This window comes from Carassius gibelio, chromosome B24 (genome assembly GCF_023724105.1).
Source record: "Carassius gibelio isolate Cgi1373 ecotype wild population from Czech Republic chromosome B24, carGib1.2-hapl.c, whole genome shotgun sequence".
In the NCBI taxonomy this organism is placed as follows: domain Eukaryota; kingdom Metazoa; phylum Chordata; class Actinopteri; order Cypriniformes; family Cyprinidae; genus Carassius; species Carassius gibelio.
In genome coordinates this window covers 13,471,538-13,499,148 of record NC_068419.1, presented here as the reverse complement: position 1 = coordinate 13,499,148, position 27,611 = coordinate 13,471,538, and the positions used below count along the sequence as shown (strand labels likewise).

Genomic DNA, 27,611 nt, shown 5'->3' with positions numbered 1-27,611 from the left:
ATCCATGATTTCTCTTAAACGGTTAATGATTAGTATTGAGGAGATTTAATGCATGCTGAGCATATTTTAGAGTTTTAATTGTTGTTCACAACACATTTTACTTTAGGGATGCATAATACAAGTTCTGGTTAATTATCTGATAATTATTTGAACATAAATGCTAGAAAAGTTACTAAAATGTGTTAATATGAAGGAATTGTCCATATTAATTTTTCACAGAATGCATTTATAATTCTGCATCGCATTATGTCGTGTTTAGGGTTAAAGAAAATATTCATAAACTTAACGGAAAGTGTTCTGACAGAAAATTCCACAGTTATTCTCACAGTGGTGTTATTCATATAGATATGTAAATTCTAAACTATTTTCTCTATGAAATGGGACTTTTCCAACAGCACATGAATACATCAGAGAAGCGCTTTCTCAGTACAGTGGAGCGCGTTGTTTTGTTAACTTTGTGGTTTATTATTTTGATTAGTATGGGATGCAATAACACACGTCCCTCTCACAATATATCGTTTACACATCTATAGCTTTTTTCACTCAGAAATATTCACGCAATCATGCAGTACGTATCAGAAGATCTGCACTCCGGTGCGGTTAGCGCTCACACTCACTGATCTAGTGTATATAACTGAACCGCGCTCTTGTCCACCTCTTCCAATTGACCAAGGGACTGCTAAACGGAACGGCCACACTAGTCAAACAAACCAGACTTGATTGCCTAGTGTAAGCACATCCTAATTATTCTCCCGCATCCCGCACGCACAAGTCTCTACTTGCCAATCAATTGTTGTCCCGCGCCGCACTCTGCTGCGATGGGTCCCGCGATTGTAGATAATAGGAAGGTGCCTATTATAATGTTATTATCGAGGCTCTGGACTCTGAGCATAACTTGTTTTTCTATAACAAACTATAAAATATTTTCTATAAAAATTTTAATGTCCTGTCAGTAACATGGCTTGTTTTATATTTAATTTAATTAAATGAAATGGCTTGTTTTATATTTTATTTAATTAAATATAAATTAAAATATGGTTTGGATTGTAAAAAAAAAAAAGCAATGCTGCTATTTTTATTTAAAATACACAAGTTAATTTCATGCCACAGTTTCTAAGTCTTTTATACTTTCCAAGACAAGATTCATGTTTTCTTGTGATGTTTGTGAGATGTAAAACAGTTCAGCAAAAGAAGTGGAATTTTGTCATTTGGTTAGAATCAATCAGCCAATCGTAAAATTGAGCTGTAATGCATATATTTTATTGACTCCACTGAGTTAATTGTAGAGTAGCCTGTTTAAGTCTATCATAATTTATTTATTTATTTTTCCTCCGGACATGGTGCTGATGTTTTCTTTGACTCTCAAGCAGAAAAGTTATTTCATTGTAAATTGTCATCTGCAACAATGCATGCTTAGTCTTTACAGCCCAGTAAGTTACTCTGTTTATTTTAGTTTCTACAGTCATTTTACAGTAAATGGCCTGGAGTTGCAATCATGACATTATGGTTTATTTTAAAAGCCTTAAGCTTGAGTGGCCAAAGCACTAATTTTGGATAATCATGGTATTTGACAACCGGAAGCTGTAATGCAGTTTTACAGCCTTGATGTCGACTGGCAGAGCGATGTCTGCTGCGTTAGCCTTGTCCACAGAGGCAGTTTTCCACTGCAGTCTTTTACTTTTTCCCTGTCTATTCCAATTATGTGTCCTTCTGGAAATTCAGCAGTATATCTAATCAGGTAATGCAGGATTGTAGTTGCAGGATTTGCCTTCTTGCAGCTGAGAATGTGTATTTAATTGGGCAGAAAAGCCTTATCTTTAATCCAAGACAACATCAGAGCATCAGGTCCTTGGTAGCAAAAAATATTAGCTAATAATTTGTTCTAGAATAGCATTCTGAGTGGTTGGCTTTTCAAGTGTAGCCTAAATGAACTAAATAAAGAAATGTTTAATTTCACTATCTGTTGTGAAATTTGTTGGTTATTTACCATTACATGACATAAAGTTAAAAGACCTCAATGACATAGTTCAGACATCACTGGGGTTAACGGGAATGTAAACGGATAGCATAGCTTTCTTTAGGTATTCTAGATCTCCCTTGTCTCGCCACCCACTTCTGAGTCAGTGAAATGTTAAATAAAGCAGTTAGATTTACAGTACTCACAATTTAGAAACACACAAAGCCGCCTTAGTAAGTCTAGCCATTGTGGAGATGGCACATATCCAAAAAAAGGGTAAGCGTGGGCTCCCAGCTGCAGGGAAGAGAGAATGATAATTGCATGTGGAATTGGAGCTGACAACACATTCACTAAACAGAAACCGATCATTGATATGTGAGGTTTTCAGAGAGGCAGAGCAGGAGGAGTGTCAGGATGGATACCTCTAGAAATAGTCATACACTCAGATGGACTCATGAAAGTGATGTGCTTGATGTCTCAAAAGTAGCATTTGTCATCTGATTCATTAAGAGACTATTGTACCACTAAAGAATTTTATAAGGGATGAATGATATATTGGTATCAACTGGTATTTAATTTCTCCAATTTTACATTTAGATTACATTTCTTATTGTATAGCACTCATTTAAAGATCATCTTTGAAACAATTATTTCACAGTGTTAAAGGGATAGTTCACCCAAAAATGAAAATTCTGTCATTAATTACTTACCCTAGTGTCGTTCCAAACCCTTTAGACCTTTGTTCCTCTTTGGAATAAAAATGAAGATATTTTTGATGAAATCCGAGAGCTTTATTGACCTGCCAAAGACTACAACAAAACTACAACATTTAAGGCCCAGAAAGGTTGTAAGGACATCATTAAAATAGTCCATGTGACATCAGTGGTTCAAGTTTAATTTTATGAAGCTACAAGATTACTAATGCATTGTGGTGCTCTTATGAATGTGCATCAAAGACTGGCATAGTAGAGAAGAAATTGTTGAATAAAGTTATTTTTGTTTTCCTTGTGCATAAAAAGTATTCTCATAACTTTATGAAATTATGGTTGAACGATGTCACATGGACTAATTTAATGATGGCATTACTACTATTACTATGTCATTACATGATGTCATTGCTATGTCAGTGCTGTTGCTGTCTGCAGGTTCAGAAAGCTCTCGGATTTCATAAGAAATATATTAATTTGTGTTCCAAGAATGAACGTTAGTTTTGGGTGAACCAACCTTTTAAATGCAATCTTAACCAAACATTAAAATATAGATGTTTCATAATTCATAGTCTACATAATAGAGGTTTGCTACCGAACTTGCAACATTGAAAACATTTCAGTGTTTAATTTTAGGCTAAATATTATATATAAGTATGCAAAAGTTGTGCATTCAATATGCTAATAATAATCTTCATAGGATGCGAAGAGATTAAAAAGAAAATTTCTGTTTTCTGGGCTTTATAGCAATTTTGCTCTTGGTTCTAATATAGTATGAACTCTCCCATCCTTTAATAACTGTCCATTTGCAAAGCCTGCATTAATTTGTGATGGAACCTTGTGATGGAAGATTGCTATTTTGCTTGCGCACTAAAATGTAGAATGTAAATTCAGTTGCACAAAATTTTGAGTGACACATTCCAGTAGTCAATGTTCAACTCCTGTTACAATCATCCAAAATTCACTGAGACGAGGCCAACAGTGCTTTGATTTGTGACTGTACCTAAGTAACTGTGAACAATGCTGCCTCATGGGATGTCTGCTAATGTTGGCTTTTTCATACTTTTCACAGCTGAAAATGAAAATTTTGATTTGATTTGGTTTTGGATACACCTTTTAGAGCCAAAGTAGTTTTACTGGTTTCCCATTTGAGAGACATTATTCTCTCTTTACTCCTCAAAAATTAATCAAGGGTTCACATTTGAATATGGTTACAAGCTACTTCATTCAACATAAAGGAAAATGGGATGCACACTATTACATATATAATTTCAAAATGAGGTGTTGGAAAAGTTTCAGTCATGTTATAGGGAGAAATAATTACCTAATTATCTTAATACTGCAATACCTCGAAACATTAACACCTAGACTGGTGGTGCTGAGCTGCACGTTTACTGCTGGATTCATGCCTTTGGCTCAGCAGATAACACTGATTTCCTATATGACTTAACATAAGTCTGCAGAGCAAGAAAACATAGTTTAGTGGCCAGTATTTCATGATACAAGCATTGCTTTTACTATTGCTCATACTTGGGATTATGGACTCTAGCATGTGGCAGCAAGTGTTCTGCAAATAATTTTTTTTTTTTCTTCCTTTTTTCAGAAAATGTATTAGTCTGGTTAAGTGTGTATAATTTAATTAGCTCCAGTGACCTAGACAGTGTGGTGGTGTTATTAACTTAATTGAGGCTTTAAATCTTTGTCTGACAATTACAATCAAGAAAAATTGACGGATTGCCATTGAAAATGTTGACATGGACGGTTACATTTGTTTTTGGCCTCTGTGTCTGGCCCATTGTGGTCAGTTTTGAGTGAGTAAAAGAATCTGTGCGGCCAATCTAATCTTTAGCCCTTGAGTGGTACGATTAGCTGGCTGCTTTCCCCTGACATAAGCCTTTAGTGACATCCCCACTGAGATGACTTGCACCTGCTTCAGGCCAGGAGGAAACAGAGAGGATCATGGGGGAGAGAGCAGGATCACTTACCCTCAAACACAGGGTTTAGACTCTCCCGCTCAAATCTAGTCAAAGAGCTGCTAAGTGAACTTGACTGAAGACGTGAGACTTCTCTATCTGAGCTTCTGGACTTTTTTGAGCATGAATATTTTATGAATAGCATTCTTTTTTTGTTTTATGTCTTATTTGGGGTCTACATAATTTGAAAAGACTTTTGTCTTAAAGCGCTTTAGGTTTGCTCTTGGGTTCAATATAGTATGAACTCTCCCATTCTTTAATAACTGTCCCTTTGCAAAGCCTGCGTTAATTTGTGATGGAAGTTTGCTATTTTGCTATTGCACTAAATGTAAATTTAACTGCAAAATAATAAAAATAATAACTGCTTAAACCTTGTTTAAAAAAACTTATTTACAATTCAAAATTATACAAAATTAATATTTTGAATCCGCTTTTATTTACAGTTTTTAATTTAATTCTTAAATTTTGTCATTTAAAAACTGTCATTAATTTAAGATAAATATATTTATATTGCTATAATTTATTTTTATTTCAGTTTTTGTCATTTTGTTAAGTGCTTTTTTTTCTTCATTAATTTAAAAAATATTTTATGTAGCAGTTATAACTTTTTATTTCTGTTTTATTTTCAGTAATTTTGGTACTTCACCATAAAGTTCAACAAACTCGATATCATATTTTCACCTAATATTTATATTTTACTTAAGCTTTATTTCACTTACCAAAAATGAGTTTTAGTTAACGACAGCAACAATGAATTTAAGTTACTTCAGGTTTTACATTTCGAGATTTTAAGACCGATGTGCAGAGCTGTAGGTTCTACACACAACCGGGAACAGCACAGATCCTTTCCCACATCCCACAACTAGTACAGCCTACATCTTTAAAGATAAAGAATAATTTGATTTATTATGATACGCCCTGTCCTCTCAGTTTCTAATACATATGGCAAGATGTCTCTTTACTCATGTCCATTGGGAAATGTTTCTAAAGTGACATTATGAAGGAGAATGTGTGTTCAGTCAATCATTTCTTTGCTGTTGTAGTATTAAGCCTCACAGTGGCCGCTGGGTAAGAGTATGGGAAATATGGTCTGTGGTGTGACACATACAACTGTAACACTTACATGAACTTTTGACCCGGACTGTAGATGGAGAGAGATTGAGGGTTTTTATGGGAAGGGAATGCAGGATGTCCCACTCTGTCACAACATGTTCATTAGGAATAGATCCACAGAGTGTGTGTGGTCTGCTGTGTGTGTGTGTGTGTGTGTGTGTGTCCAAGCTGTCAGATCTTTTTGGCCCTTTGGTGTGGAGTGTTTATTGATTAGTAAAGACTTAATTTAGCTGCGGTTCTGAAACATGATTAGAAGTTTATCTGCAGTTGCTGTGACCGTTTGATTTCAGTTGAGATGCTATGATCATAAAAAGCTTGTGACTTTTTGGTATTTCAAAGCAATTTCCAAAAAAACAAAAAGGCTTTTTTGGTGTCTATATGACAGCAGAATCAACCGCTTGACTAATTTGCCATGGTTGAGGGACCCCATAACTGCAGTGACCAATCAGGTTAAAGATCTGCTGTGGGCTAGAACAAACATGTGACACAAGAAACTGAGGGAAATTCCTCTGGCCTCAGAAAAGACCTTTTTTTTTTTTTTTTTACTTCCTCCTGACCAGTAAAAGATAAATGAAGTCTTTCAGAATGCATCTGATGTGTCTCTCTCTATATAATTATGATTTATAGTGATTTGGATATGCTAGATTAATTTTAATGCCCTTTACTTTTCACACAGGCCACATGATTTCTGTTTCCCATTTAGATTGCTAAAGCCATTTACACGCTTGTGTAACTGTATAGTGATTTTTTTTTTTTTTTTTTTTATGATTATTTATAAAAACACATGCCCAGAGCGTTCTTATTATTTAATGTAGCCATCAGAATCCCAGCGCTAGGTCTTTTGTTCTCCCTTTGTGTTGTTGTCAGTGTGCGCATTGTGTTGTAGCAGGGCTCCTGTGAAACTACATGTAGCAATATCTGGTCAGCACATGCGCTGCGGATGGCCCGCTTCTCAGGTATTTGTTCACAAGCTCCCAGGAGAGATTCTGCAGGAGTCAACAACCCCTTTAAAGGCATTTGCTCACAATGGGAGAATTCTGGCTGTTTCTGCATGCGCTTTCAACTTTGTTGAATGATACTTACTGCACCAACTCTTTTTTTTTTTTTTTCTCAGAGGCTAATTCTGGGATCGGGGAGATGATTTAAACCCTTATTCCACTAATTACTTGCTGAACATAATTAAAAAGGCGTACTTCATGTTACTATCTAATAAGCTTGAAACGATTCCCTTGTGGAACCAGAGGCCCTGAAGACGTGTGTAACACTATTAAATCTTTACCAACCTGATGATGATTGTCATTTTTTCCCCTTCTCTTCCCGTGTTTTTTTTTCCTTCAATTTTTCCCCTTTCTAATGATGTTGAGCTCATTTTCCGTCCCTTAATAGTCTTCAAAAAAGTTTGTGATGATTGCTTTATGCCATTTTGGAGATTCTCGCACCATTTGGGTTTCTGAAAGTGTTGATGATGAAAAGAAATGTAGCCTAGGCAGCAAATCAGCAAATTAGAATGATTTCTAAAGGATCATGTGACACTGAATTATCAATTATGGCTGTTGGAAATTAAGCTTTGCCATAATAAATTGCATGTCGTCCCCTTGGAATTATAAGGTTGTATCTGACATTTTTGTCAATTTAGTTATTCCCATATTGTTATTCTGTGACAACGCATTTACATTTTGTGATAGATTTTGTTTATGTTGTATACATTATGGGATTTTTATTAAAAAAACAATAAGGTTCTATCTACACAGTCGAATGGAATGCAAAAACTTTGAAGCTGAATATCTCAAAACTACACGGAATGCAGATAGAACCTTATAATTCCAAGGGGACGATGTTAAAATAAAAAAATAAAAAAAACACTTAGGCCAACTTTAATAATGTTTCACAGTATTACTGTTCTTACTGTGTTTTTGATCAAATAAATGCAGAATTGGTTGGCATAAGAGGCTTCTTTACGAGATTTGTTTTTTGAATGATCAATTATTTTATATTTTTGCAAAACTTAAAAGCATCTAATGCTATATTTTTCCAATTTTTTTCTTCATTTCATGTCTTGAGCACACTTGATGTGTGCTGATTCAACTGTGCCGTATGTGTCCACTTGGTGTTCAACTTTCATAAACTTTTAAATGGATGGTATAAGAGTATAAAGAGTATTGTGGGAGCAGTTAGATCTTTCCCCTTGACATCATTGAGAAGGCCAGGATGGAGATGGCAGATTAAAACTTACATCCAACTTTTGATTTTTCAACTAGTTTGCAGAGATGGATTACTCTCATGTAGTAGTTCACTTAAGCTAATTGCCTGAAAACATGACTGCTCCAGGCAGTCTAATTGTGTTTTACTAGCTATAGCAGAGCTATCTATCTTCTTTCATTAAAAAAAAGAAAGAAAAATCCTTCATCAGAAAAATGTTAATTTGAAAAGTGTAAATTTGGCAAACCACTGTCAACCACCTATTTTGGAGGCAAACTATTCCCTTGCTATTATAATTGCCATTGATTTCCATTACCTGTTCCCATTTCTTTTTGGACAATTTATAAGCAGTTTTCTCCATATGGGTCCCAAAGACAAGCCATGAATGCTACCCGATCGTTGACCTCTGTGGGTCTTCTCGGTTGGTCCTCTTGGAGCCAGAGCTGGCAAGGTGTCTTTATTAAGAATAGCCACACTCTTCCTGACATGTCTGGGACTACTCTTCTGTCTCGTTGGTTGGCTGATAACTCTCTGATAGAGGACAGCTCAAGTGCTGTGCTCCCAGCTGACATGGCTCTGCTCTCTTTAAAACTCTTTAAAAACATATATAGTGGGCAAATCTCAAGAATATGGCCAAGTTGTATTTCACCCTAAATTCAAAAGGAAAAAAAAAGAGAGTTGTTTTGATAACATTCCAAACATTTTATTTTAAGACCAAAATATATATTTTGAGAGCCTCTATTCTCATTTTTTTTTTAATACAGTAAATCAAGAATACGAAAAATACAAAAGCAAAAGTAAATTAGTGTAAAATGCTTCTGTTAAATGACAAAATAGCATAGTTGCTCAAAATGGCGTGATATTTATTTTTGTTTTAATCAACAAGCATGGCCACTGTATCATCCTTTTTAAAAATGTGTATATATTAGGGCTGGGATAAACAATTATTTTTTAAACGATTAATCTAGCGATAATTTTTTCGATGCATCGATTAATCTAACGATTCATTTTTTCAGACCGATTCGATTTCGATTATCTCCCCATTAATTGACTACTAACAATTTATACATGTTGATTTACATATCTGAATGAAAAAAACATGAATTCCTTAACATTGCAATATATGTTTATTTCTCTTAAAATTACAAAATAAAAGACTGACTAAGAATGCATTACTTTGCACTTGTATAGAGATAGCATTCAATAAAACCTTGAAGCCTTGAAAACACATAGCTTACTGAAACAAGCTTACTGAACACATAGGGCCTAGCTTACTGAAAAAAAGTTATTCTTTCAGATGAAAATAACAACAACTTGATGTCTAGCATTCAATCAAAATACTTGTTTCGAGCAATTGAAAGAATACAGTAACCAATGTAGCCACCGATCAAATAAGGCTTTGACAGCCGAAAAAAAAAAAAAAAAGATCAATGCAGAAAAAACCCTGGATTGGTTATATAACGTTGGACCGAATGTTGATCCGGCCATCGCGTATATTCAGCGTACATAAGGTAAACGTTTTGCAAACATTTTTTAGAGAAATAAAAACAGGTCGACGAATCGATGCGCATATTTTGCGTCAACGTATTTTTTGCGTCGCCGTCATTGATGACCTCGACGCGTTGTCCCAGCCCTAATGTGTGTATATATATATATATATATATATATATATATATATATATATATATATATATATATATATATATATATATATATATATATATATATATATAAAAATTTAATTATAATATAAATAATTATATTAAATTGGACTCAATCAATATTAATAACGTTTTGATGTGTACTAGCCTATATTCCATTGGTTGTGTTGAGTCTTGTTTGAGATCTTAACTGGATGGATCCGCTCTTCCACAGATTGAAAGAAGTGAATAATGCCCAAAGATTTCCACTGGTCCCACTGCTGCAGAAATGCCCTGAGGCTAAATCTGGACTGAAGCCAAGGTAAGCTTAGTAACCCGCGATGAACACACAGTAACTTTCTTTTTAGACTTTCCCCTATCTTACTGTTGCTTAATTTATGACATTGAAGGTCTTATGTGTGTTTATGAAACTGGATAGTGAGAAGATGAAGAAAACACTTGTATGATATACTGCAAACAAATGAAAGTGTGAGTTGGTGTGGTTTGTGTGGGAGGCGTGACATCATTTCCTATCTGAATTTGTTTTGAGCAGAAAAAAGGAACCTTGTTTTCTGTTGTTTGCATCCTTGATTATTCCTTCTGTCTTTTATTCCTCTAAAACAGAGATTTTAAACATTTAGAGACCCAGACTCTCTGCTAAACAAACCAAGATTTTTGTCTCAGTAACACTTTATAATCACTTTCATTAAAAACTTTAACATGCGAAATAAAACCCTTAAAAGAACACACCCTCACGGTTTATTGACCCTTTAAGACCTAGAAAATTTTTGGGGGCACCTGACATACCTGAACTTTTCTTTATTTTAATGCTATTCTAGCAGTCAGCATCAAGTCTGATACATCATTATAAACGAGAGAACTGTTTCTGTCTAGCTTATTTAAAGTCCCAGTTTTCCTTTTGTTTTCTCTAAGAATAAATTAATTTTAAGAAAAACACAAACAACAATTGGGTGTTTTTTGCGGTGTTCTCAAACAGAAACTCCTGAAGTTTGGATTTTTTTCTTTAGGAAGTTGTATCTGGGTGTTTTACACTTCCAAATAAAATTGTCTACATATAGCTGTCACGATTTGTGATGGCGAGGAATGCCGAGCTTTCGCACTAAACACAGTCTTTAATCCAAGGAATTAGAGGAATCAACAAGTATGACATTCAAGGACTGACAAGCACATAATGGACTGGGGTTTTTAAACTCAGGATAATGAGGGAACTAAGGAAACACACCTGGAATCAAATTAACAATCAAACTAATCAGACTCTGGAGAAACTGGGACACTGAATACAACAAAACAGTCCAGGGGTGTGTGACATTACTCCCCCTCCTTTAAGGTGCATCCTCGCACCACAGAAACAACATGGGGAGGGGAGTGGGTGGGAGCTAGGGAGGAGGCTCATGAGTAGGGCAAATATCCTGGAGGAGGGTGACAGGTGGAGACCAGGGAGGAGACAATGGAGGGATGACACAGGAGGGACGCGGAGCAGGAGTCGTCCAGCTGGAGCCAGGGCACAGCCATGATTTCAACCGATGGAGGGAGGAGCAATGGAGGAGGAGCCTGAGGCAGAGATGGAGAGCCAACGAGCCAGGGGGATGCAACCGAGGTGGAGGCGGAGATCCGGGGCAGAGTCAGAGTGACTGAGGACCAAGGTGGAGATGGCGGGAAAAGAAGCCCAAAAGAGCCGGTGGCATGGAGTGACGAAGCACAGCCAGAGGTGAGGATTCCAGAGGCGATCAGCGGATGATGGTGGAGACCAGGGCGCTAGGCAATGCTGAAGGATGGCAGTCCCACACGGCTTGCACTGCAATGTTGCTGGGCTGAGGGCAAGCAAAGGGGCTGCCAGACAATAGCGGTGGAGGAGGGGAGCGGGCACTGGAGGATCAGAATCCCATCATGGCTGGATGGGGAAACCAAGGATGAAGAAGGTGTGGACAGGACCAGTGGAGGCGATGGAGAGCAGAGGGGTGAAGTTCAATCTCCATTTCAGACTCCCAGTCTATTGGATCCCCCTCCTGGTTATGGTACCAACACCGCTACATACTCCGCTCACCCTTAGCCGCGATGCAGGCGTGGAGCTCCTCTCTGCGCTCACACCATCCATAGTTCTGTAGGTGGTTCTCGCACCTGGTTTGATGGGTTGGACTCAACTTCCGGGGCGATCCTCTACTCAGTCGCTTGGCTCTCTCTGGCTCGTGGATCGCAGCGGGAAATGGCTCTCCATCATTGGTGGACTCGGGCTTATGCTCTCTACTGTGGGGAGATGGTGTGCTGGGCTCTGGGTCAGGAGTGGCACTGATGATAAGCTTCTGGGAACCAGCTGGGAAAGGAGATTCTCACCAGTGTCCACTCCACAAAGGTGGTGAAATTCACTCTGGGACCATCCTCATTCAAAATGGCATTGTAGGATGCACAGAGAACGTCGTCCGGGTAGTTGGTGAGGTGATGGCTCCAGCAGGAAGACGAGGTATTCCGGGCAAAGGAGGGGATCCATGGGAAAACACTGAGAGAAAAAAACAGAGGGTCGACACGGAGGTTACGGTTTCGGCCGGTCCTTCGCTCACGATTTGTGATGACAAGGAACGGGGAGACGCAGGAGATTTCACAGTAAAAACTGACTTTAATCCAAGGAGGCACAGAGGAATACACACAATCCAACAAATATGACATTAAATGACCGACGACACTAAAAGAATGGACTGGGGTTTTAAAACTCAGGATAACAAGGGAACTAAGGAGACACACCTGGAATCAAATTAACAATCAAACTAATCAGAATGGGGAGCAACTGGGACACAACAAGCTATTTAGTGAAAACAATTGCACAAATTGTCTTCTTTAACAAAAATACAAAAATTACCAATGATTTACAAACTACACACAAAATGAGTGAGAAATATACAGAGTGCAGAAGAAAAAAATGTGAAATTGATTTTTATAAACTATATAAGAATTATTTACATAATATAAATGATCAATCCGCTGGCTTTACTCTGCGTCATAATCGATTTTACCGGGACATCGCCTAGCGACACGAAGATATAAGCTACAGTGCTTTTATCCAATATGTACTGCTGTTTCATCCTTTGTTTTTGGTTTGTTTTATGTCAAAGTCGTTTTTTTTTTTTTTTTTTTTTGCTTTTCACAGAGTTCTTTTATGCAAAAGTGTTATTTAGTGTTTGTTTTCATGCACACACGACAGACTTTACTTTCATTTTGTGTTTTGTTTAAATTTTATAATGAAAAATCCTAAATGATGGTTCAAAAGACCTAAACGTAAAAGTAAACAAATATTATGGAAACATTTTTTTTTTATTTTGGATGCAATTAATCACAATTAATCATGTTTCACGACATATAATTTATTTGTTTATTTGTATGCCTGTATGTTAGTGTAAATATGTACATTTAAATGTTGTATACAAATCTGTTCAAACATTTATATTTCAAAATGTTTTCTATAGTTAATAACATTTACATTTTAATATTTTTACTTTATATGAATGGCATACATTCACAGATTCAGTCCGTAGTTTGATTGTACAACTCTATTAAGTGGCAGTCAGAATAGTAGCCACAAGTGAGCATGTGTTTGGCTGCACGTGGATGCCACAATCGCCACCTGCTCTGCTTGAACCAATGCTCTCTGTTGTCATGTGACTGGAGAGCAGGGTATTGTCCTGGTTTAAAAGAGCGCTCGCTTTGAGCAGACCATCAGAGAGGAGGAATTTTCGAGCATGGATCATTCTCTGTGTATGTAGCGGGGAGGTAGGGGTTGTTGGGGCTGGATTTTGCTGTACGGGGAGGGCAAGGGAAGCTGGGGGTGGGGCAACTGTAGCCGCTCAGATGGGATTTGCATTAGTAGTTTGTCAGCTGTCATTAGGAGCAGATGACTGTGAGGATAAGCTGTTTGCACACGGCTCTCTCTCCTCCCCTCCTCCATGAACTGACCGTTACGTACACCTCAGAAAAACCAAAGCCAAAGTGCTTCATTTTGTAGGGCATGAAATTTCTGATGACTGTTAATCGTCATCCAATTAATTGAGATCAACAGTTTAATTGTCTGTTTTGCTCTTGCTTGTATATTGTGATATTAATATGAATAATCTTCAGTAAAAAAAAAAAAAAATTCACAGTGAACTTGGAATATGTCTATAATGCTCACACTTCTCAAGCTGTGCTCTGAGCAGGTTTTGTGATTCACATAACACAATACAACACCAAAAAGAGAAATAAAATGTGGCATTTGATTTAAAATTTGGCTGGCAATATATAATTGGAATTTCAAGTGCACAATCATTGCATCCAGATGGTTATGTAATAATCATGAAAGATTTCAAGTGACTTGTTTTTTGTATGTGCATCTCAGCCTGTGTGTAAGGTTACGCTGAGTGTTGCATGCGGTGTCAACTCCTCAGCACTGTCCATATCTTGCAAAGATACTCTATAGCCTATATATTAATACAAGTTAACCATGTCATCCACTCATCTATAGCCCTCAAAGGAACATATACTTTATTTAGAAATCCAGATCTCTTAATAATGAGCCTTTAACAGTTAACCGTGCATCAAATAAACTATGTGCACATTGACTACAGTGTATTTACATATTTGAGCTGTCTGTCCAGTACATATTGATAAAGGTAAATGTATAGCTGTAGATGTTAAGCATGTAGCCTTAGTACATTATTTGCATTTTTGTGTTACTGTGACAAGAATAAATCTTATTCATGAATAAGGTGAAAGAATTAGCATCAAAAGTCTGTGCTAAACTTGATGTTATTATTCAGGTAACTAGCTGTAACCATATTTATAAGATATAACTTGCTCAGCAAGATTCTTTTCAAACTGTTCCTGCACCATTACAGTAGATAACCTCAAAAAGAAAACAAACAGTAAACAGTTAATGCTAAAGCTCAAATGTTATTGAGAGTGTTTTCTTATGCAGTATGTCTTAGTCATATTGGATATTTTTTAATCAAAATAAGTCAGGTTTTTGTGAGCCCTAAGGTACTGAAACAAGTTAGCGCTTTTGTGGCTGAAATATAACTAAAAATAAAGTTTGTGGTTAAAACTTTATCTAATCTTTTTCTATAATATGCAACATCATTAAAAATCAGTTGCTAAAAAGTGGCTAAATGGGACTACAAAGGTTGTCTGGGACAATGAATGTCACCACACTGTACAAACAAATCTACTTGTCATATTTCATAACCTTGTTGCATGTATATTTCCACTCTTGCAAACTACTCTAACTCAAACTTTCCAAATTATGGATTTTAAATGGAGATTGAAAGAGTTGTCAGCAACTCTGTGTAATGGACATTGAAATCATATGACTGTGGTGTAATTCATTTATAACTTTCGCTGTTTATTTTTGCTGACTGTATTTAGTCTTCAAAATTTGTGAAGATTATCTTGATGAACATGTAGGCTGAACCTGTTGGTCAAAGAGCCTATTTCCTATAATAACCCAAAGCCAATTGAAAAATCTTACTGCATTTTGTTGAGGGATAAAGAGTCATGCTAACTTCCAGGTTGGCTTACAGAAATGTGTCATCCATGCATCACCTATGCTATCCAGAACTAGTTTGGACTGGTTGACATTTGTGTTTCTAGAAACTTCTGAAAACTACTGCTAGCTTTCTGGATGTGGCAAAGACATATTGCTCAACTAATGTTCAATATTATTTAGTGTAGGTTAAGTTGTTGTATTGCAACATCAATGTGAGGTAGCGGTTTACAATACCCTAGTTCCGAATCCTTAAACACTTTCTTTTAATTAATTCTGAAAGGGGACACAAGTTCCAATTTTTTCGACAAATCCCCGGAGGTGGTATTTAAGCTTGTCAGCGATCTAATCTTCCGAGCTCGGTTTGTCAGCTGCACAATGTGGACCCTCCCACCTAGCATGCACTAGAGAAGTTTATTGATTTTTCTCACTGCATCTGTGCCTCTTGTAACCCAAAACCCATCAATACACATCAGACGTTTAACCCACTCTCCGTTACACTTTCAGTTATGGGAATACAGTCAACCCAGCGTTTCGAAATGTACCGACGGGCTCAATGCTAGAGCAAACAGTACACTTCTGATGGACAGATAAGGGAAATACATTCGCCTCCATGCCCGTGAGCCACTCCAGATCCGCTGTTTGCCTCTTAATGTGTTTATTATACAGTGCTCTCCCTGTGGCAACTTGAAGTGGCTGTCAGTTTAAAAGATTCATGAATATGATCAACATCGGTAAATGGACATTGGCTTTTTGGGCCTGCTTGATGCTGGTACTTTAAGACCATTACGTTCTCAGTAATTGTAGAGCTCATGAGTGGCAGGAACATCTCTCTTTCCCTCTCTCAGTCAAAGCCATCTGGGACAGTGGCTGGAGACCAGGCCTGCGGCTCTAGGGAGGAGAGAATGTCGATCTCCCCTCCTCCCCCCCCCCCCCTCTCTCTCTCTCTCTCTCTCTCTCTCTCTCTCTCTCTATCTCATCCCCACCCCCCTTCTCATCCACCACTTGTTTTTTTGCGTTTCCTTGCTGGGCTTCAAGTCTTTCACATATTCTCCAACAGCGCTGATTGGTTTCATTTCCTTCACTTCCTGTCTCCGCTCATTCTCACTTGCTGACGTTTCGTCTTCTGGCTCATTATCGTCAGCTGAAGAGGCTGTAAACAGAGAATCTCCTGCAAATCTCCCTCAGACACTCGCTGCTAATAAAGGCCCATCTGTTCTGCATAACCACGATCTCCATCGGCCTTAGGGATCTCTCCACACTGTAATCAGTAATGTTGGGTAATAGCTGTGGGTTGCTCCCAGCAGCTCAACACACTCTTGTGTGTTTTGGCTTTGCGAAAGACCCCCCCCCCCCCCCAACAACCCTAATATTTATGTAATTTCACCTTCGAGTTTGATTCGAGCTCGGTGCCATCAGATGAGCGCGAAGGTTAGATTTACGTGGCAGGGTTTAACGTATGATTATGATGCAATTCCATTCGGTTTGAATCCGGCTCCGGACCGTATAGGAGGGTCAAGCAAGGACATTGTTCTTTATGGCAAGGCTAGTTATTATGCAAACCCTTCAAAGACCCCTGAACCGATGCTGAAGCGGTGCCCTCGCCGTATTCGAGGGCCATACAAGCACAGGGTGTGTCACCAGTCTTGATCCCTCTGAGCTTTTCAAGCCACAAGATTACAGGGATGGCACATGAAGCTTTGATGCAAGCTGCCTCTTTGTCTACTCCAGGAGAATGATGGATTGAGTCTCCTTCCTCTGCTGCTCTCTTGAGATGTCTATTGGGCTTTGTTTGGCAAGTTTAGCTCTCTGTCTTTTGGTAGGCGCAGTGTTAACCTTCCACAGTATCCCGTCCCACAGTTGAAGCTGGAGGCTCAAGACTATAGTGTATCTTCTGCATTTTAAGATGCCAGTTTAGCAAGTACTTTAACTTAAATTACATAATGAATGCACTTATTCTATAATGAATTAAAATCATAACTAAAATCCATGTACTTTTTATTTTTCAAAACGTTTTTTTTTATTTATTATTATTGATACTGAAGAAGGCTTTTAGCCAAAACCTCTGGTATTAATATAAATATATGGTCTTATATCCGTTTATCCCCTGTATATTTTATATATATATATATATATGAATGTTTATTTTCCTTTTTATTAATGTTGTATTTGTAATTACATTTTTATGTTTATATATTTTGAAACATTACATATTTGAAAAACTTTGTGAAATAAAAGACCAGCAATTAGATCCTTTTCAAACCAGAATCCTTTTATGGCTATTAGGCTGTGATATGTCATGTGGTACAAATCACAAAAAATTTATTGATATTTATAAAATGATAGTTCATGACAATTAAAGGGGTGCTTGATTGCGATTTCCCTTTTTTAACGTTAGTTAGTTTGTAATGTTGCTGTTTGAGCATAAACAGTATCTGGAAAGTTGCAGCGCTGAAAGTTCAATACAAACAGAGATTGAACTCTTAAAATTCTGGCAGTTTATACCTACAAAAACAGCTAGTTAAGGGACTACAATGAGCTTCTTCCTGGGTCCATTTCGTCACAAACCCAGATAAACCCCAACCCCAGGAACACGCAACAAAGGAGGCGAGGTTGTGCTGCTTTGTTTTTTTTGTTTTTGTTTTTTTTGACTGCCGATGCTGATATCTTGGAAATCAGGGGGGCTGATAGCTAATATAAAGCCGATATGATTTTTTTTTTTTTATCGTTATTATTATTTAATTTTGAAATCATTTGACAATGGATTAAAAAATAAATGTGTAAAAGAAATTTTACAAATAATTTTTTTTTAATAAAAATATAATCAAAAAGAAAGTAAATACTGTAACCAGCAGGGGACTCCGTATTCTGGGAAGTTTGTGTGCACTAGGAATATTTTTCAAATAAAGTCAAATAAATGTTACAACTTTTTGGAAAAGTATAATGCATTCACATATATTCAATCTGTAAGGAAAATGTTGTTAATTTGAACTTTGTTGCTGCACCACATAGCATAAATCTTAACATTTTTGTTGAGAAATAGTTTTTCAAAACCAACATAAATACAAACATTGCACTTACATATACTCAGCATGTGTTTTAAACTAGATATTAAAGAGCTGTTTCTTTACCTTGTCTGGACACTTTTCTTTGTCTTTATCCCATCAAATCTTAAGATTTTCCCTTTGAATTCAGAGCTTTAGTTCAATTCGAACTTAAACTGGTGAATCACAGCTTGAAATCTGAACACGAACAGTTCATACTAATGATCTGTGGAGCGCTGTACTTGCTGCCTGCAAAAGTCTTAAGGTCTGAAGATTTTTAGTTCTCCTTTTCAATTCCAGCGTTGTCGTCTGTCATTTTGAAGAACCCAGACTTTCAGTCTCCTGTCAGGCAGGCGCTGTCTCTTCCACTGATATCCAACCCATCAGCGGATGCATACTGCACACCAAGGGCTTTCTGACAACTTCATCAATGGGGCAAAGTCAACTGATTTTTGGAATCATTACTTGTGTGGGTGTGTGTATGTATTTCCTTGCTTCTAAAAGGCATTTCTGCACAGGTTTGTGGTGGGGAAAATCCTAACAGGCTTACTGTACTTTGCAAAGATGGTACATAAAATAATATATGTAAAGGTATACATGTATACTCTCATCATCATCAGAGCAACTAAATGTCCAGCTTAATGTGATCCAAACATGACTTGATGATCTCATGAACTCCAGGCCCAAACAAGTAGAAATAAAATCTGTAACTAGGAGGTTTTTGCATGTCTTGGTTTGTGAGACATGTGATGCAGTCATGTCAATCCATCTAATAATGAGTATACACCAACAAGAAACACCTGTGCTTACAAAAGAGGAATAAGTGTCAGTTTTCCTCTGGGTGTCTACAAGAAAAAATAAGGCTTCAGGCTAATTAGCCTGGTTGTGATCTCCTTTTTTAAGTAAGTGTGAAATAATATTCGCATTGTTTGCCATCACACCTGTTGTCTAGCATGTCTATGTAGTGCGTCACATACAGTGAGTGAATCGCCATGACCCAGTTTTAAGATCTTCTTTTTTTTCTCTCTGTCAGCTATAGACAATCATATTTCATGTTCATCTAAATTTTAGTGTACTCTAGTGTTGTATGGAGGATGCATGGAGTGATGCCTATGCATTGTTCAATCATATGCAAAAGCTAAAAAACTGTAACTGAAAGGGGCGAATCATTTAAAGTTCCACACATATTTATGTTGTATTACAGTCGTAGACAGTGGTTTCAGCACAGCTTTGATGGACTATGTTAGCGTTGTTGGCATAATACCCAGCTTTAAACTCAGAATGTCTGTCAGTGGTTTAAGCGGTTTAGCATTATGAATGCATAATATGTATCGTAAATTGTATAAAAATCGTCTAAATAAACTTTAAACAGTTTGTCTACTGCTTATCAGAAGTCAAATTTGAATGTACAGTAGTATTGCTTTACAAAGCATGAAATGTCATAAATATTTAATCATCTTCGGTGTTAAAATAAATTTGGTGTATTAGTAAAGTGAGTTTTAACTTTCAAATATCGTCTTTCAATTTGCATTAGGTATAAATTCTGGGTACTTTTTATATGGTGCGGGTCCAGTTGACCCTAACTGGATTTAATACAATTTATTATGGGGGAAAAAAAGGATTACCGTAAATATTTTTCACAGTGGCAAGGGCCAATCAAAATTAAAGGGATAGTTCACCTTAAAAAATAAAATTTTGTCATTTAATTTTCGAATATATATTTGATGAATTCCGAGAGCTCTCTGACACTCCCATAGATAACACATAGATCCTAGAAACATAGCAAAGACATCATTAAAATAAATCCATGTGACATCAGTGGTTCAGCCATTATTTTACAAAGCTAGAGAATACTTTTTGTGCACAAAGAAAACAAAAATAACTTTATTTAACAATTCATCTCCTCAATGTATGTACGTGGATACATTGTTTACATTCAGATCAAAGTGTAAATAACCGCATACATGCATTCCATACATCGCTTATGTATGTGATGCTCTCCGAAATGGAATAAAAGTTGACGTAAAAAAAAGTTATAGTTTAATCGGTATTTTGACACCTCAAAAAAATCAGTGTGTCCAATTGATCCACAATATAATTTTATAATATAATAGTTTAGTAGCCAGGTTGAGACGCTGTTTGTCAGAACCGGAAACACAACACAAGCACTTTAACTTCTATCCCTCTTGTTGTTGCCTTCAGGGACTGAAGCGATCGACTGCGATTCTTTTCTGTTTGGATGAGTAAACCCTCCCGAACACGAGTCTTTAGATGTTCATTTGGTGTCAGTGATCAAACATGGTATTTTTAGTTCTGTTGAATCACAAACAAACAACTCTCCCTTTAACCCTCCAACTGTCCCAGATAGAGAGTCTCTTCTCAGTTGTGTCGATGGCAGCAAAGCTTTCCAGTAGGGAGTCATCCCTGCGGACTTTAAATGGTATCGCTGGAGGAGAGAACAGGAGGCTGTCAGACTCAGCGCTGTGGATGCTGGAGAGTGGAAGTTTTCTTCGCTGCCTCTTTCTCTTTTCCTCCTCCTCTGAGTGTCATAGGCTGGCATATCTGTGTATAGCAAGATACGATAGGCGGGGTAAAGAGATGGAGGTCTCTGTCTTTTCTCAAGAGAATGTAGTTCTTGAAAAAGTCGGAGCACAATTGCATGAGGCAGATAGCATGAGGAATGCTTCCATTTCCATTATGAATTGAAAGTGTACATTTCTAAGAATTTACCATGTTTCAAAGTAGATTCAAGTGTTTTTTAATTTTTATTTTAATGCTATTTATTTTTATCCTGGATACTCGTATGCAAGTTACCCACCTTGTTGTCAATCGTTCAACTGAGAAACTACTAAAATGTGTCTTCCCACAAATTGGCTGGATAATTGATAGCCTAATTTCCCTTCACATCAAATTATCTAGGCCATCTACCCTACTAAGGTCTATTACAGTGCATGGGGATGCGGTGGGGGTGGGGTATGATTTTAGAACCGCCCCCAATGTTCCGCCCACCAGTAAAAGCCTCCGATTGGTCATCCACTAACACTTATCATCTGCATCTTTAACATACTCTAGAGCTGCTAATAGGAGTGAATGATTGAGAAATGTGTCAGTGTTCCTCATTATCTCTCTGTGCCTCCGCAGTGCTGTTGATTAGTGGAGGTCTGACACGGCTCATGTTGAGCGTGGAACAGCAGCAGGCTGTTCAGAGTCTGACTGACTGGCCCTCTCCTTCCCTACTGCTGTAAATAATTAATGCTCCATATCAGAGCCTCCCCGGCCCCGTCGTGGGCTATGCCCTGTTTGCTGCACCAGCTGCGACCTGCTTAAAGCGCAGGGGCTTCCAGGAGCTGGTCATGCTACAGTCATGTTGAACTGTTTGTGTGGCTCTAATTAGCAAAACGTAACTAGGTTAAAGTAGCTGATTGTGGCCCACCTTTATGAATCATTTATTAATATTAAACAAGCCAAGCCTGTTTCATGATTTGACCCAGGTTTGAAAAGTAACAGATGCATTCTTGAATGGACTGTTGATAAATTTTTACTCTTTGTTTCTTTAAATGCCTTAATTCTCTAATAGCATTTAAAAGGATTGAAATTGTATAGTATTGTAGTATTCATGCAAACTAGTATACAATTTTAATCTGGCTTTCATCAATTATCAGTCATTACATGATTTATAATATCAGGGCATCCCTGATTTGTATTATTTATTATGCTGTCTAACACTACTGCTTTATTTCTCAGCAGATTGCACACATTTCTGTGCATGCATATATTTAGAGCAGCGAGGTTTATTAGACACATGTCTCTCACCAGGGGTTTTAACACAAGCCGGTCACCATACCACTAGTCATCATGGAGTTCTGTGTGGGGTATCTGGATATCAGACACCTCTGACTGTCTCCCCCTGCCTTAGGGGACACGAACATCTCTGACTCATTCTTCAGTGTATGTGGGTGATGCACGCAGCTTGTGGGACATCTGCTAACTGTAAACCTGTCAAGAGCAGTCTGACACCAGTTTACAGAGTACCGTACATTAACTATGTTTTACATTATTTTTACTTGCTTTATCAAAGAGAATTTGATCAACAACCCATTAAGAAAACATAATTGGTTCTAACTTAAGGGAGGAAAAGGAAGAAAGTGCCTCTTTCCTTTTCAAGCACGCCCACTCAGTAGAGATCTTATCGTCAGTCACTTCTAGCCTGTGGTTTCATTACTGTGTCCTCCTAGCCTGGCGGCTGCTGGCATCTCTGTAAAAACTCAATTCAGATAGACCACTTGAACAGTAGTGTAGCTATTTCAGATAATATAAACATATTAGAGTATCTGCAAATATCTCAAAGCGATTGTTATCAGCACAGTATTAAAAGGTGTTTCCGAGTGTGATTTATGACTGTGGATCTCAAATAGTGGGTCATTGCCCAGAAATGGCTTGCTGGTCTGATCCCAGACAACAGGACAAATGCAACTAACCATGTAACTTTGTACAAACAGGACAGCTGAATCAATTTGCATATAAATAAATTAAAGAAAATGCTTCATCGACTACATCAAAGGCCGTAAGTCCAATCTGGTGTTGTCACTTTTGTTTGTTTGTTTTCATTTCATTTCATTTATTTATTTGTGTTTAGCATAGTTTACATTTTAAGTTTTGTTTTAAATTGTTTTAGGTTCTTCTTTTTTTTTTTTACTTCATTTAATATTGTTTCATTTTGTTTTTGTTTTAATTAGTTTTGTTCAGAGTCTTATTTTAGCTATTTTTGTTTTAGTTTAGTATTTTCGGCAGCTATTTTGTTGTTGACATTAACAGCTGTAAGTTCAATCTAGTGTTGTCACTTTTTGTTTTTGTTTAATTTAATTTTGTTTTGTGTTAGTTTTAGTGTGTTTGTTTTGTTTTAATTTGTTTTTGTTAGTTTCATTTTTTTGTTTTTGTTTTTTAGTGTTTTGTTTACTTTTCAGTTTTTATTCTGTATTGGTTTAGTTTTATTGACATTTTAGTTTTTTTATATTTTTATTTTAATTAATTAATAATTTCTTGCCAGTTTTGCCATGTCATCATGTCTTTAATTGAATCACTGCTCTATAATACTGGTACCGCAGACTGATATCAAAACTGGTTTACCACCATACTTGCAAACTTTGATTTCATACATCTATCAAAAAGCTGCTTGGTGTTGCCTCTGCTGTATCAGATATTTGGTATTCTTAATCTTTTGCACTTTGGTCCCCTCCATCTGTGTTAAATCCTCTTCAGCCAATCGGATTGTGTCGGTTAGCAGTAAAAGCTGATAGCATTTCAAAGCCGCCTCTGTAATCACTAGCTACCACGTCTAACGCTCGACCCCTCTCATTACTTCGATTGTCCGTGGTTTCAGTCCAAAACACTTACCTTACTGCATGAAAGTCCCCTGCAGCCTCTGAGAAGCTGCTATTAACAATTGATTGAATTATATGTCACACGTCTGAGAGAGCTAGTTACATATACCGTACTAAGGTTGTAGAGGCTGAAGTGACTCCGCTGTCTTGGTATAATGAAAAAACTGTGCACCTGACAGCTGGACGCATGAGTGTTTCATATGGTTTGAGAGTGAAACTGCATGATTATCCATACCATGATGCAAAGATACTCAGTTTTCTATTCTAGCATCCGCTCATGCTGGGTTTACACTACTTGGTTTTCAAACTCATTGGATCGCTGTTCCTCTGAAACTTCTCTTGCCCTGTATCTTGCTCTCTCATCAACTATAGGTCATTGCTGATGTCATTTCCAGTGAAAACACACTTCACACTGCAAAACTCTGTTGTACAGCTATTTAGCTTGCTAATTATTTCTTCTTTCAGATTGTGTATTTGATAATACCAGGGCCGGCCCCCAACATTAATTAACAACAATAAGCTTAAAGGGATAGTTCACCCAAAAATAACAATTCTGTAATCATTTACTCAGCCTCAAATTATTCCAAACCTGTTTGAGGTATTTTTTTCTTTTGAACTCAAAGGAAGATATTTTGAAGAATATGGGTAACCTTATAGCCTTACAAAAAATACTTCATTTGATAGTATGCGGCCATGCGCAAACGCATCCGTTTTTATCGGGGAACCTCCTGGAAACGCGATTGGACTAGTTTTGAGAAGCAACTGGGCAGGATTTGTTGTGAAAACCTGGCAACCCTGATCTGAACGCACATGCTGGAGATATACTTCAAATTACAGGAGCATCTTTACTGATGTGATGCGCATGAAAATCGCATTTGATTTTTTTGCACCACCCTAATGCGGTCCACATATGCGCTCTAGAAAGTTTAATCTTTGTCCAGTGTCTGCTCCATATTTCTCCAGAAGTTATGACCTTCGTGTACACATAAATACCAAAGTATACTTTGGGCTATAGTCAGCCAAAACTTTAGCAGTCAGTTAGTCACAGAAACACAAAAACTGTCCATGATGGACAGATCCTAAACGTTTTTTCCTTGAGGTAATTACAGTATACCGAGCAGGAAATCCAATTACCATTCATTGACCTCAAATACGGCTTATCATTTGAAATAGATTTCAACATGTAGCAACTTTACACAGCCGCCCGCTCTAATGTTAACCTTGATAAATGTGTACGATTAGCCTCATGTCTGTGTTTGTGCGTAGTGTAAGCTATTAGTGCGCTACTGCATAACCTGGAGGCGCCAGTGATATCACTTTCATTTTTTCTTTTACTCATAACAGCGGAAACAACTTAAAATACTACATTTATATTCACACAAATAAGAACAATACATCATTAGAAACTGTAAAGTATCACTCACAAATAAAACATAGAATGCGCTTTCTACCATTTCAGTCTTCTACCATTTCTATATATCTATAGAAAGCTTGAAATGTCTACTTTTAATCTAACCCATTCAAATTAGGGGTGTCCATGGTTAACCGGTTAACCGATTAACAGTTAAAAATTGTGTAACCGAGTGAAACATTTTGCTCGGTTAAGTGACGTCAATGGCGTGCATTGAATTTAGTTGTAATACATTTTTGCACCACCAGAGACCGCCAGAGCGCTCCCAGACATTTGTAATATCCACAAGAAGTAGTCATTTTTCTAATATGAAGCGGGCTAATACGAGTGACGGGGCAAAATGCAAGTATTGCAATACAGTGCTTAGATATACTTCAAGTACAACCTCGTTGTTGTAATCTCAACAGCCAACACCCGGGCATCATTAGGCCGGACAGGACACACTGGATGCGTGGCGAAAGCATCTCAGCTGCGTGGCGTGTCTGTTTTTAATTCGGTTCCCATGTTAACAGGTTAGAGCTTGCCGACTGCCTGCGTGAGACGCGCGGCTCAGGCGCGGCTCGACGCGTGCATGCTAGAAATAGAACCGACGCCTTGCTGGAAGCGTTTCCAGGCAAAGTATAATAGGAAAATATGTTTATATGTCATTTTGTACAAAAATACATATTAATTCATGACATTTTGATATTTGAAAGTCTATAGGTTGACATAAATTCAGATATAAATGTAATTTAAATAAATAAATAAATAATTATCGATTTTCAAATATTGTACGTGTCAAACATAGTCATAGTCATAGCCTTAGCGAGGCGGCCGCGGAGTCTGCTTGTTACCTTTTGCCTTATACATTTTAGGCTTATTCTCAAATTCAGATTGTGTTAATGGGCGGCATTATTAGGCAGTTTTAATAGGACAATTTGACCGGAGAGATTAAATTTTGTCGGACATTCCTTTTTTTTTCGGCCAATGTCCGGAAATTACTATGGTTATGGTTACTATGGCACACTATGGTTAACCGAGTATTAACCGCTAAGGGCCTCGGTTAACGGTTAATGAAAAACTTGAGAACGTGCAGCCCTAATTCAAATACCTTCTGATTTTGGAATAAATCTACTATTAGTTGACAAAGATCTTTAGTTGGTGGCAGCCATAGATAATACACACTATGCGATTGTCACCCATGTCCCTTTCAGTGATCTCTAGAAAATTTTCTGCCAGTGAAAATTGGTGGCTCCAGTAAAAGTGTTTTTGACACATTTAATGCTTATGCAGGCTAATAATGTTAATGCTTATAAGGCAACAGTTATGACATTTGTCTAATTACATTCACAACTTCGGTGGTGTCTGTCTGTTGTCCAAGGGGGCACTGAAAACCTTCCAGACTGTGTCACAAGAAGCCGTTTGTCATCAAGATGAACAGAAGGGGCCCATGATTGACAAAGCATTTCGCAATGTTACGATTCAGATGTCTGGCTGATGAATGTCTCTCAGACCTAAAGGTTAACGCTGTCTGAAAGAATCTTTCTCTGTTTTTCCTCTAGTTAGCTGGTGTCCAGTGTCTGTAGCGTCAGCCTCATCCCTCAGAGCTGTTTGATTGGCCTCTCTGTCATTAGGTTTAAGTAGGGCACTGCAATCCAGCAGGGATTCAATACCAGCGCTCCATTCACTCCGGCTCTGACTCCCCCAGCCGGCCTACAGTGAGGCTGCAAATTACGTAAGGCAATGTGTGTGCGTCAGTTTGGCCTGAACGCAGCCCAATGTGTTGGCCTCGTGTGCTGGCCCGGGTGTCTCTCCGCCTGCTTCCCAAACACTGCAGATGAAGCCCTGAGAGAGATGAGAGAGGGGATGGATGGGGTTTTCATTAACCTCCACTGCCTGGTGTTTTAAATTAGCGCCAAATTCACCATAGTTCTCATCAACACACTGAAGAGCCTGTTTTTTTGTTGGCGTAATATATTAGTTTGTACTTTTCAATTAGCTTTTTTTTTTTTATTGTTTGGCTTCAGAAATGGAAATCTAGTAAATGATCTAACAATGCTTTTGAGTAGATAATGTTTAAATTGCAACGGACCATTATCATAATTCTACCTTTTTAAAATAGGTCTGCCATTTTCAATTGTGATAATTAGCCCACATAATGCTATTTATAAAATGTTTTTATTGGAACGCTGAATGCAATTTTCAACAAATTTACCCATGAGGCTGCAACCGTTTGAAAACATTTTCCATTACATTAACAGTCCTATTTATGTCAAGAAAATTCAGCACAAACTCTAATGGATCCCAAACTTTGCATGCAGTGTGTCTGTGTGTGTGTGTGTGTGTGTGTATGTATGCATGTATGTGCACAAATTTAGAATAAATTGTTATGTTATATTATAATAATTACACAAGAAATTAATAGTTTTATCCAGTAAGGATGCATAAAAATTAATTAAGATGAACAGTAAAAACATTTGTAAAGTTATAAATGATTTCTATGTCAAGCAAATGCTGTGGTTTTAATCTTTTTATTAAATTTGGTTTTGCAGATTCCATTTTATGTAGTATATATTATACAATATTATATGTAGTACTTAAAATATTATTGTTAGATAAAATAAAAAGGTAACGTTTCATATGTATGCATTTTTTAAAAAGTTGGATTTTTTGGGGGGGTTGA

At 37.3% G+C, this 27,611-nt stretch overlaps 1 protein-coding gene across 4 annotated transcripts in view; it reads left to right on the top strand.

The window, feature by feature from the left end:
* Positions 1-27,611, top strand: part of ncoa2 (nuclear receptor coactivator 2) — a 92,525-nt gene that overhangs the window by 15,186 nt on the left and 49,728 nt on the right. For all 4 annotated transcript variants that reach the window (XM_052596415.1, XM_052596413.1, XM_052596417.1 and 1 more), the window contains exon 2: positions 9,825-9,911. The gene's annotated coding sequence lies outside the window, so the exon portion shown is untranslated. The remainder of the gene's footprint in view (positions 1-9,824; positions 9,912-27,611) is intronic.